Source organism: Oncorhynchus gorbuscha, linkage group LG05 (genome assembly GCF_021184085.1).
Source record: "Oncorhynchus gorbuscha isolate QuinsamMale2020 ecotype Even-year linkage group LG05, OgorEven_v1.0, whole genome shotgun sequence".
NCBI lineage: Eukaryota > Metazoa > Chordata > Actinopteri > Salmoniformes > Salmonidae > Oncorhynchus > Oncorhynchus gorbuscha.
In genome coordinates, this window is record NC_060177.1 from 74744295 (window position 1) to 74753941 (window position 9647).

Below are 9647 nucleotides of genomic sequence, written 5' to 3' on the forward strand. Positions count from 1 at the left end.
TCCTTTTAACGCAGAGGCTGCAGACCTCACGTACTTGGAAAAGGAGGTTACATTTTCATCAAGGCTTTATATAGTGGAGCGAGAAGGGTGTGTTTGAAAAGTTTTATAACCCATGTCTCTTCACAGGGGCGGGCCACTGATTGAGCAGAGCCCTAACCTTATGAAAACCCAAATCTCTCATTTGAAAGCTAGAATTACGTTTAATCTCTTCACCAATAATTTTATAGTCAAACATTTAAATTGAACAATAATTCCATGTGACTCCGATAACTACAATGTGCACACTTTCCACTGTAGAGTTTATGTCCTCCTATCATTGATGAGAATGTCCCAGATGACAACCGAACTGACATCATATTCATTAAGTACCACCGCATATGTTCAATTGGTCGGATTACCAGAAAATTGTTCATTTCCCCCCACCTTCTGATGTTCCCAGAATCTCTATGTTAACCAAAGGGTTTTCAAATTTCACATCAGTTGGGTGGAGAGAGGAAAAAGGGGGGGAAGAGGTATTTATGACTGTCATAAACCTACCCCCAGGCCAACGTCATGACAGTAGTGAGTGTTGCAACTGAGGACAGATGATTGTTATGCGCTACGCGCTTCAGCACTCGGCGGTCCCATTCGGTGAGTTTGTGTGGCCTACCACTTTGCAGCTGAGCCGTTGTTGCTCCTGGATGTTTCCACTTCACAATAACAGCACTTACAGTTGACCGGGGCAGCTCTAGAAGGGCAAAAAAATTACAAACAGACTTGTTGGAAAGGTGGCATCTAATGACGGTGCCACATTGAAGGTCAATGAGCTCTTCAGTAAGGCCATTCAACTGCCAATGTTTGTCTATGGAGATTTCTTGGCTGTGTGCTCCATTTTATATACCTGTCAACAACGGGTGTGGCTGAAATAGCAGAATCCACTAATTTGACGGGGTGTCCACATAGTTTTGTCTATATAGTGTATTTGTGCGTCTGTAATTTTCTCACTCATCGCTATTCACGATTCATTCAGGATTATCCGTAATCATGGTAGCATCCACATTAATGTAGAAGTTTATAAATATATGCTTTTCTTATTTACAATAAAAGTGACTCCAAAATTGCACAATACATTATTTACCATTCATTTAAACTTGCACACAAAATAATCTGAAACAAAAACAAAAAAAACAGCAGACGCATTTATAAATTGGTAGTCACAAGCTTGATGTAGTCATTGTATGCCATGAATATGGGACCAAATACTTCAATCTTTACTACTTTAATGCACATAAGTGAATTTGTCCTAATACTTTAGTTCCCCTAAAATGGGGGAGTATGTACAACAAGTGCAGTAATTTCTAAATGGTTCACCCGATATGGATGAAAATACCCTCAAATTAAAGCTGAAAGTTTGCACTTTAACATAGTCAGTGTTGGATTTCAAATCCAAACCTTTGGAGTATAGAGCCAAAAGAAGAAAACATGCTTCACTGCTTCAATAATTCCATGATCTGAACAGTACCGACCCAAAATCGAAACCTGTGGAACGCCACGTGATATATCATTTTTTTAGTTATATTCACCAAGGGTGACAAAAAACTCTTGAAGGTTAAATCGGCCAGTTGTAAAAACCAATTTAGAACTGGACCGGAGAGGCTAACCCACCTCTTCAGTCTGTCCAGAAGGTCATCATGTTCAACAGTGTTGAATGCAGCACTTAAATCTATGAGTACAAAGACAGAGAGCTGTTTGGTATCTGTGTTGGCTCAAGATAACTTACCACTTTAACCAAGAATGTCTATGTGCTGTGGTGGGCACGAAAACCAGATTGACATTTTTCAAAATCACAGTTGGCACTTAAAAAAAATAATTATCTTTTAGCTGTTTGAAAACCAATTTCTCCAGAATTTTGCTTAAGAAAGGAAGGTTGGAGATTGGCCGAAAATTGCTGAGAGCTGAAGAATCTACAGTAGATAGATTCACCATAGCATAGTTTTTAGTGCAGTGTGGAAAGTGCCTGTGAACAGGGAGTGATTTAATACTTCAGATATGCAATTAAAACCGATTTTAAGAAGGTGGTGGGGATAGGATCGAGAAGACAGGTAGAAGGCTGAAGTTGTGATATCACTTTCGTGAGCATCTCTGTGTCAACCAGGGAAAACGCTCGTTAAGAACGCTCTCTCAATTATTCTGATAATTAATTATCAAGTTAGAAAAATGAGCCCGTCTGGCATTTCTAATTGCCTTGTAGTCGGAAGTTTACATGCACCTTAGCCAAATTAATTTAAACTCAGTTTTTCACAATTCCTGACATTTAATCCCAGTAAAAAATCCCTGTTTTAAGGACAACAAAGTCAAGGTGTGGCCATCACAAAGCCCTGACCTCAATCCTATATAAAATTTGTGGGCAGAACTGAAAAAGCGTGTGCGAGCAAGGAGGCCTACAAACCTGCCTCAGTTTCAACAGCTCTGTCAGGATGAATGGGCCAGAATTCACCAAACTTATTGTGGAAGGCTACCCGAAACATTTGACCCAAGTTAAACAATTTAAAGGCAATGCTACCAAATACTAATTGAGGGTATGTAAATGTCTGACCCACTGGGAATGTGATGAAGAAATAAAAGCTTAAATAAATCATTCGCCCAACTATTATTCTGACATTTTACATTCTTAAAATAAAGTGGTGATCCTAACAGACTTTTAAGCCATTTTACCACAACTTTGGAAGTATGCTTGGGGTCATTGTTCATTTGGAAGACCCATTTGCGACCAAGCTTTAACTTCCTGACTGATTCTTGAGATAATTGTCCATGTAATTTCCCGACTCTATGATGCCATCTATTTGGTGCACCAGTCCCTCCTGCAGCAAAGCACCCCCACAACATGATGCTGCCACCCCCGTGCTTCACGATTGGGATGGTGTTCTTCAGCTTGCAAGCCTCCCCCTTTTTCCTCCAAACAAAACAATGGTCATTATGGCTAAACAGTCCTATTTTTGTTTCATCAGACCAGAGGACATCTCTCCAAAAAGTATGATCTTTGTCCCCATGTGCAGTTGCAAACCGTAGTCTGGCTTTTTTATTGCGGTTTTGAAGCAGTGGCTTCTTCCTTGCTGAGAGGCCTTTCAGGTTATGTTAATATAGGACTCGTTTTACTGTGGAAATAGATACTTTTGACCCTGTTTCCTCCAGCATCTTCACAAGGTCCTTTGCTGTTGTTCTGTGATTGATTTGCACTTTTCTCACCAAAGTAGGTTTATCTCTAGGAGACAAAACGCATCTCCTTCCTGAGCGGAATGGTGGCTGCGTGGTCCCATGGTGTTTATACTTGTGTACTATTGTTTGTACAGATGAACGTGGTACCTTCAGGCATTTGGAAATTGCTCCCAAGGATGAACCAGACTTGTGGAGGTCTACCATTGTTCTTCTGAGGTGTTGGCTGATTTCTTTTGATTTTCCCATGATGTCAAAAGCAAAGAGGCACTAAGTTTGAAGGTAGGCCTTGAAATACATCCACAGGTGCACATCCAATTGACTCAAATGATGCCAATTAGCCTATCAGAAACTTCTAAAGTCATGACATTATTTTCTGGAATTTTCCAAGCCGTTTAAAGGCACAGTCAACTTAGTGTATGTAAACTTCTGACCCACTGGAATTGTGATACAGTGAATGATAAGTGAAATAATCTGTCTGTAAACAATTGTTGGAAATGACTTGTGTCATGCGCAAAGTAGATGTCCTAACCGACTTGTCAAAACTATAGTTTGTTAACAAGACATTTGTGGAGTGGTTGAAAAACAAGTTTTAATGACTCCTATGGCGGACAAATTGCAAGATTATGTTATAATACTTTTATTGCATCAAATAGTTGTTTTATTCAACCATTTGAATTTAAATTTGATTTGATTTGAGATTAGTGGGTTCTTCTAAACTATTGTGTGTGTGTGTTCTACTGAGGATGGGCCTCTGGGAGATAACACTGACAGGAGATTTACAATGTCTTTTGGGTGATAAAACCTAGAGCATTCCAGAGCACGAGTTAATATTTCTGTTCTATACCGTACCAGGGAGAGATGGTTCCAGTTTGGAGTCAAAGGACCAGACACTGGTCTATACAATGAAAAATGTTGACACAGCAGATACTGTCTGCTATGTATTATAGGTATCTTTTATACACATTTTAAACTTGTGACCCATTCTATATATCTGTTGTTCATCATGTAGGTTGAAAGGGGTGTACAGTATCTTGGCTATAAAAGACCTTTGTACTTTTGTCTCGGGGCTCTCAACAAATCATCTGATCGTGAATTGTCGACCAGCCATCATTATCGTAGACCACTCAATCCATTCACTTTATATGTGTGCGTTGTATTGACCTGCTTCCTTATTAATAAGTGATTAAAGATTTGGTGTAAGTATAACTCTGACTTGTGTGACAAGTTTGTCTCTCCTCATTTGATAGTAAAGAAATTAACCACCGCACTCCACCGCACTCTAAATGCCGAGCTGTAGTCGATGAACAGCATTCTCACATAGGTATTCCTCTTGTCCAGGTGGGTTAGGGCAGTGTGCAGTGTGGTTGAGATTGCATCGTCTGTGGACCTATTTGGGCGGTAAGCAAATTGGAGTGGGTCTAGGGTGTCAGGTAGGGTGGAGGTGATATGGTCCTTGACTAGTCTCTCAAAGCACTTCATGATGATGGAAGTGAGTGCTACGGGGCGGTAGTCGTTTAGCTCAGTTACCTTAGCTTTCTTGGGAACAGGAACAATGGTGGCCCTCTTGAAGCATGTGGGAACAGCAGACTGGTATAGGGATTGATTGAATATGTCCGTAAACACACCGGCCAGCTGGTCTGCGCATGCTCTGAGGGCACGGCTGGGGATGCCGTCTGGGCCTGCAGCCTTGCGAGGGTTAACACGTTTAAATGTCTTACTCACCTCGGCTGCAGTGAAGGAGAGACCGCATGTTTCCGTTGCAGGCCGTGTCAGTGGCACTGTATTGTCCTCAAAGCGGGCAAAAAGTTATTTAGTCTGCCTGGGAGCAAGACATCCTGGTCCGTGACTGGGCTGGATTTCATCTTGTAGTCCGTGATTGACTGTAGACCCTGCCACATGCCTCTTGTGTCTGAGCCATTGAATTGAGATTCCACTTTGTCTCTGTACTGACGCTTAGCTTGTTTAATAGCCTTGCGGAGGGAATAGCTGCACTGTTTGTATTCAGTCATGTTGCCAGACACCTTGCCCTGATTAAAAGCAGTGGTTCGCGCTTTCAGTTTCACGCAAATGCTGCCATCAATCCACGGTTTCTGGTTAGGGAATGTTTTTATCGTTGCTATGGGAACGACATCTTCGACGCACGTTCTAATGAACTCGCACACCGAATCAGCGTATTCGTCAATATTCCCATCTGACGCAATACGAAACATGTCCCAGTCCACGTGATGGAAGCAGTCTTGGAGTGTAGAGTCAGCTTGGTCTGACCAGCGTTGGACAGACCTCAGCGTGGGAGCCTCTTGTTTTAATTTCTGCCTGTAGGCAGGGATCAGCAAAATGGAGTCGTGGTCAGCTTTTCCGAAAGGGGGGCGGGGCAGGGCCTTATATGCGTCGCGGAAGTTAGAGTAACAATGATCCAAGGTTTTACCACCCCTGGTTGCGCAATCGATATGCTGGTAAAATTTAGGGAGTCTTGTTTTCAGATTGGCTTTGTTAAAATCCCCAGCTACAATGAATGCAGCCTCCGGATAAATGTTTTCCAGTTTGCAAAGAGTTAAATAAAGTTTGTTCAGAGCCATCGATGTGTCTGCTTGGGGGGGGGATATATACGACTGTAATTATAATCGAAGAGAATTCTCTTGGAAGATAATGCGGTCTACATTTGATTGTGAGGAATTCTAAATCAGGTGAACAGAAGGATTTGAGTTCCTGTATGTTTCCTTCATCACACCATGTCCCGTTAGTCATGAGGCATACGCCCCCCGCCACTCTTCTTACCAGATAGATGTTTGTTTCTGTCCGCGCGATGCGTGGAGAAACCCGTTGGCTGCACCGCCCTGGATAGCGTCTTCCCAGTAAGCCATGTTTCCGTAAAGCAGAGAACGTTGCAGTCTCTGATGTCCCTCTGGAATGCCACCCTTGCTCGGATTTCATCAAACTTGTTGTCGAGAGACTGGACATTGGCAAGAAGAATACTGGGAAGTGGTGCGCGATGTGCCCTTTTTCGGAGTCTGACCAGAACACCGCCGCCGCGTTTCCCTCTTTTTCGGAGTCGTTTCCTTGGGTCGCTGCATGCGATCCATTCCGTTGTCCTGTTTGTAAGGCAGAACACAGGATCCGCGTCGCGGAAAACATATTCTTGGTCGTACTGATGGTGAGTTGACGCTGATCTTATATTCAGTAGTTCTTCTCGACTGTATGTAATGAAACCTAAGATGACCTGGGGTACTAATGTAAGAAATAACACGTAAAAAAAACAAAAAACTGCATAGTTTCCTAGGAACGCGAAGCAAGGCGGCCATCTCAGTCGGCGCCGGAAGTACCTTTGACCTGCAAATGTGACTTTCTCCACTGCTATTACTTTCTGGAATTTCTCATCCAAGTTTCTCTCCTTTTGGATCCTCTTTCAACCTTACTGGAGCTAAAGCATCAATGGTTGCCCCGAATTTGCTATTAAAGTTATCAACTAAATCATCACAAGATGATGGTGTATTGTTTATCCACTGAAAAAAATCTGGTGCAACTTCAAAGGTAAGATAGCGTTTGTTAATAATTGCGTTCAGTATTACCCTGTGCTATGGGCAACAAGGTAGTAAAAAATACACAGTGGTGATCAGATAAAGTAACAACAATAGAAGACATGTCAATAGGAAGACACTTGGTAATAGCTAAGTCCAGAGTATGGCTGCGTTTATGGGTGGGCCCAGTAACATGTTAGATAGAGTCGATTCCCCCTGATTAGTATGTGTATATATGTGCCCTCTGTTCCCCATTGTCCTTGTCGGTTATTGTTACCAGGTCCGTTGGTCTTGTGAGCACCTGTGATGCTGTATCGGCTTCCATGCTACGTGTTATTGTGCCCTTGTTTTACGGGTCTCGTCCCGTGTATTATTTAGAGGTTTACATCTCGCTCTTAGTTTGGGTGGAGAAATTTTAAAAACTATTACCTATTCCTGCGCTTGTATCCTATCATTATACAATATGACAGAATAACCATCCCACTAACTAAAGACAGCAGGAGAAACCGAGCGTTAATATTCATAGAGATAGTCCAGCATCAAGAGGACTGTCTCTCCAGACTTGGCAGCGCCATGGACAGCGTGCTGGCAACCATCCTGCATTTGGAGGGGAATGTGCAGTCCCTCGAGTCTCCATCACCGGTTCCGGCACCAGCCCCCACACCACTACCTGCCTCCGTCCCATCTGAGCTGGTCTGTGGAATACCCCTGTCCTTCCCGGAATACTTTGACAGAGTGCCAGCGAGTTGCATGGGATTCCTTCTGCAATGTGACATGTACCTCACTTGCTACGCCGAGGCAGTCTCCGGGAGAGACAGGGTGGCCATGGTCATCTCCAGAGACAGGGTTTGCCATGGTCATGACCGGGCGGGCCCTGGACTGGGATGTCTGGGAAACGGGCGGACCCGAGGTCGAGTCCTACGAGCGCTTCACCCTCCCCTTCCGCTCGGCGTTTGATCATCCTGTGGAGGGCCGAGAGGGGGGTGAGCGCCAACTCCGACTACGCCAGGGATCTAGGACCGCCTCGGAGTTCGCTCTGGAGTTCCGGACCATCACAGCCTCCACCGGATGGAAAAAGTCGTCTCTGGTCACCTGTTCCGCAGCGGACTGCGGGAGGAGGTATCGAAGGAGTTAGCCTGCCGTGATGACAACCTGTCACTCGACCAGCTCATCAGCATGGTGATTCGTATGGACAGCGGTCCCGAAAAAGACCTACGCGGAATCCGGAGCCCATGGCTACACCTGCTCCGTGGCCAGAGCCGATGGAGGTGGGCTCTGCACGTTTGCCTGAGGCAGATCATAGGCGAGGAGGTGACAAGCCAAGGAATTCTCCTGCTCTAACCCAGGTATGATGCAAGATCTCCCCTCCCTTCTTTTTATTTTTTATTTTACCTTTATTGAACAAGTCAGGCAAGTCAGTTAAGAACAAATTCTTATTTTCAATGACGGCCTAGGAACAGTGGGTTAACTGCGCCTATACCCTAGCGCCGTTAGCTCTGATTGATTCCGGAGATGCCGGGAATCTTTTAGATAGCGCATGGGCCACTGCATTATGCGTTCCTTTGGTTCCCCCACAGTCACCCATTCCGGTTCGAGCGCTGGATAATCATCCAATAGGGACAGGGCTCATACATCACTGTTCCCATTTCTCTGCTGACCCATGACACTCATTTAGAACAGATAACCTTTTTGATTATTGACACCCACATCTGTTGTATTAGGTCTCCCCTGGTTGAGTTGGCATAACCCTGTTATTTTCTGGTCCGAGGGGAGACTGCTGGGTTGGTCGCAGAAGTGTCAAGGGAGGTGTCAACATCACTACGGTGGAAAGTCCGGACCACGCCCCTCAAGTGGATTTACCGGAGGAATACCAGGATCTGCACCAGGTTTTCTCTAAGACCCAGGCTACACGCCTGACTCCTCATCGCCCCTGGGACTGTGCCATTGACCTGCAGTCTGACAGCAGCCCTCCGGAGAGGACACGTTTATCCCCACTCCTATGCGGAGACCGAGGTCATGGAGACCTACATACAGGGAAGCCTCCAGCTGGGTTTTATCCGCCCCTCTAAAGTCACCAGCCTGCTCTAGCTTATTATTTTGTTAAAAAGAAGGATGGGGGGACTGCGCCCCTGCATTGATTATCGACCTCTGAATAAAGCCACCGTTAAGTTCAGCTATCCTTTACCCCTCAACCCAACCATCATCGAACAAATGCACAGGGCGTAGTACTTCACAGAACTGGACTTGAAGACCGCCAACAATCTGGTGCACATTCTTGCAGGAGACGAATGGAAAACGGCCTTTTGCACTATCACGGGCCATTACGAGTATCTTGTGATGCCTTTTGGCCTATCTAATGCTCCTTCAGTCTTCCAGGCCTTTATTAACGAAGTGTTTCGGGACATGCTGGGACGGGGCACAGTGGTTTAGGTCTGTGCTTGTTCGTCAGGTCTGCGCTGGGAAGACTGTTGGAGCATGATCTATATGTTAAACAAGAGAAGTGTTTGTTTTTCCAGCAGTCCGTGTCATTTTCAGGCTACCTCATATCCACAGAGGGAGTAGAGATGGAGGAGCAATGCGTCAGTGCTGTCAGGTCATGGCCCATCCCCAACTGTGTGAAAGCAGTCCAGCGATTCCTGGGATTTGCCAACTATTTCCGGAGGTTCATCCAGGGCATCAGCACTGTGGTCGCACTTCTTACCTTCCTATTGGTGGCCCTGCTTTCTCAAACTAGACACTAATGTACTTGTCCTCTTGCTCAGTTGTGCACCCCACTCCTCTTTCTATTCTGTTTAGAGCCAGTTCTGTGAAGGGAATAGTACACAGCGTTGTACGAGATCTTCAGTTTCTTGGCAATTTATCACATGGAATAGCCTTCATTTCTCAGAACAAAAATAGACTGATGAGTTTCATTAGAAGGTTATTTGTTTATGGCCA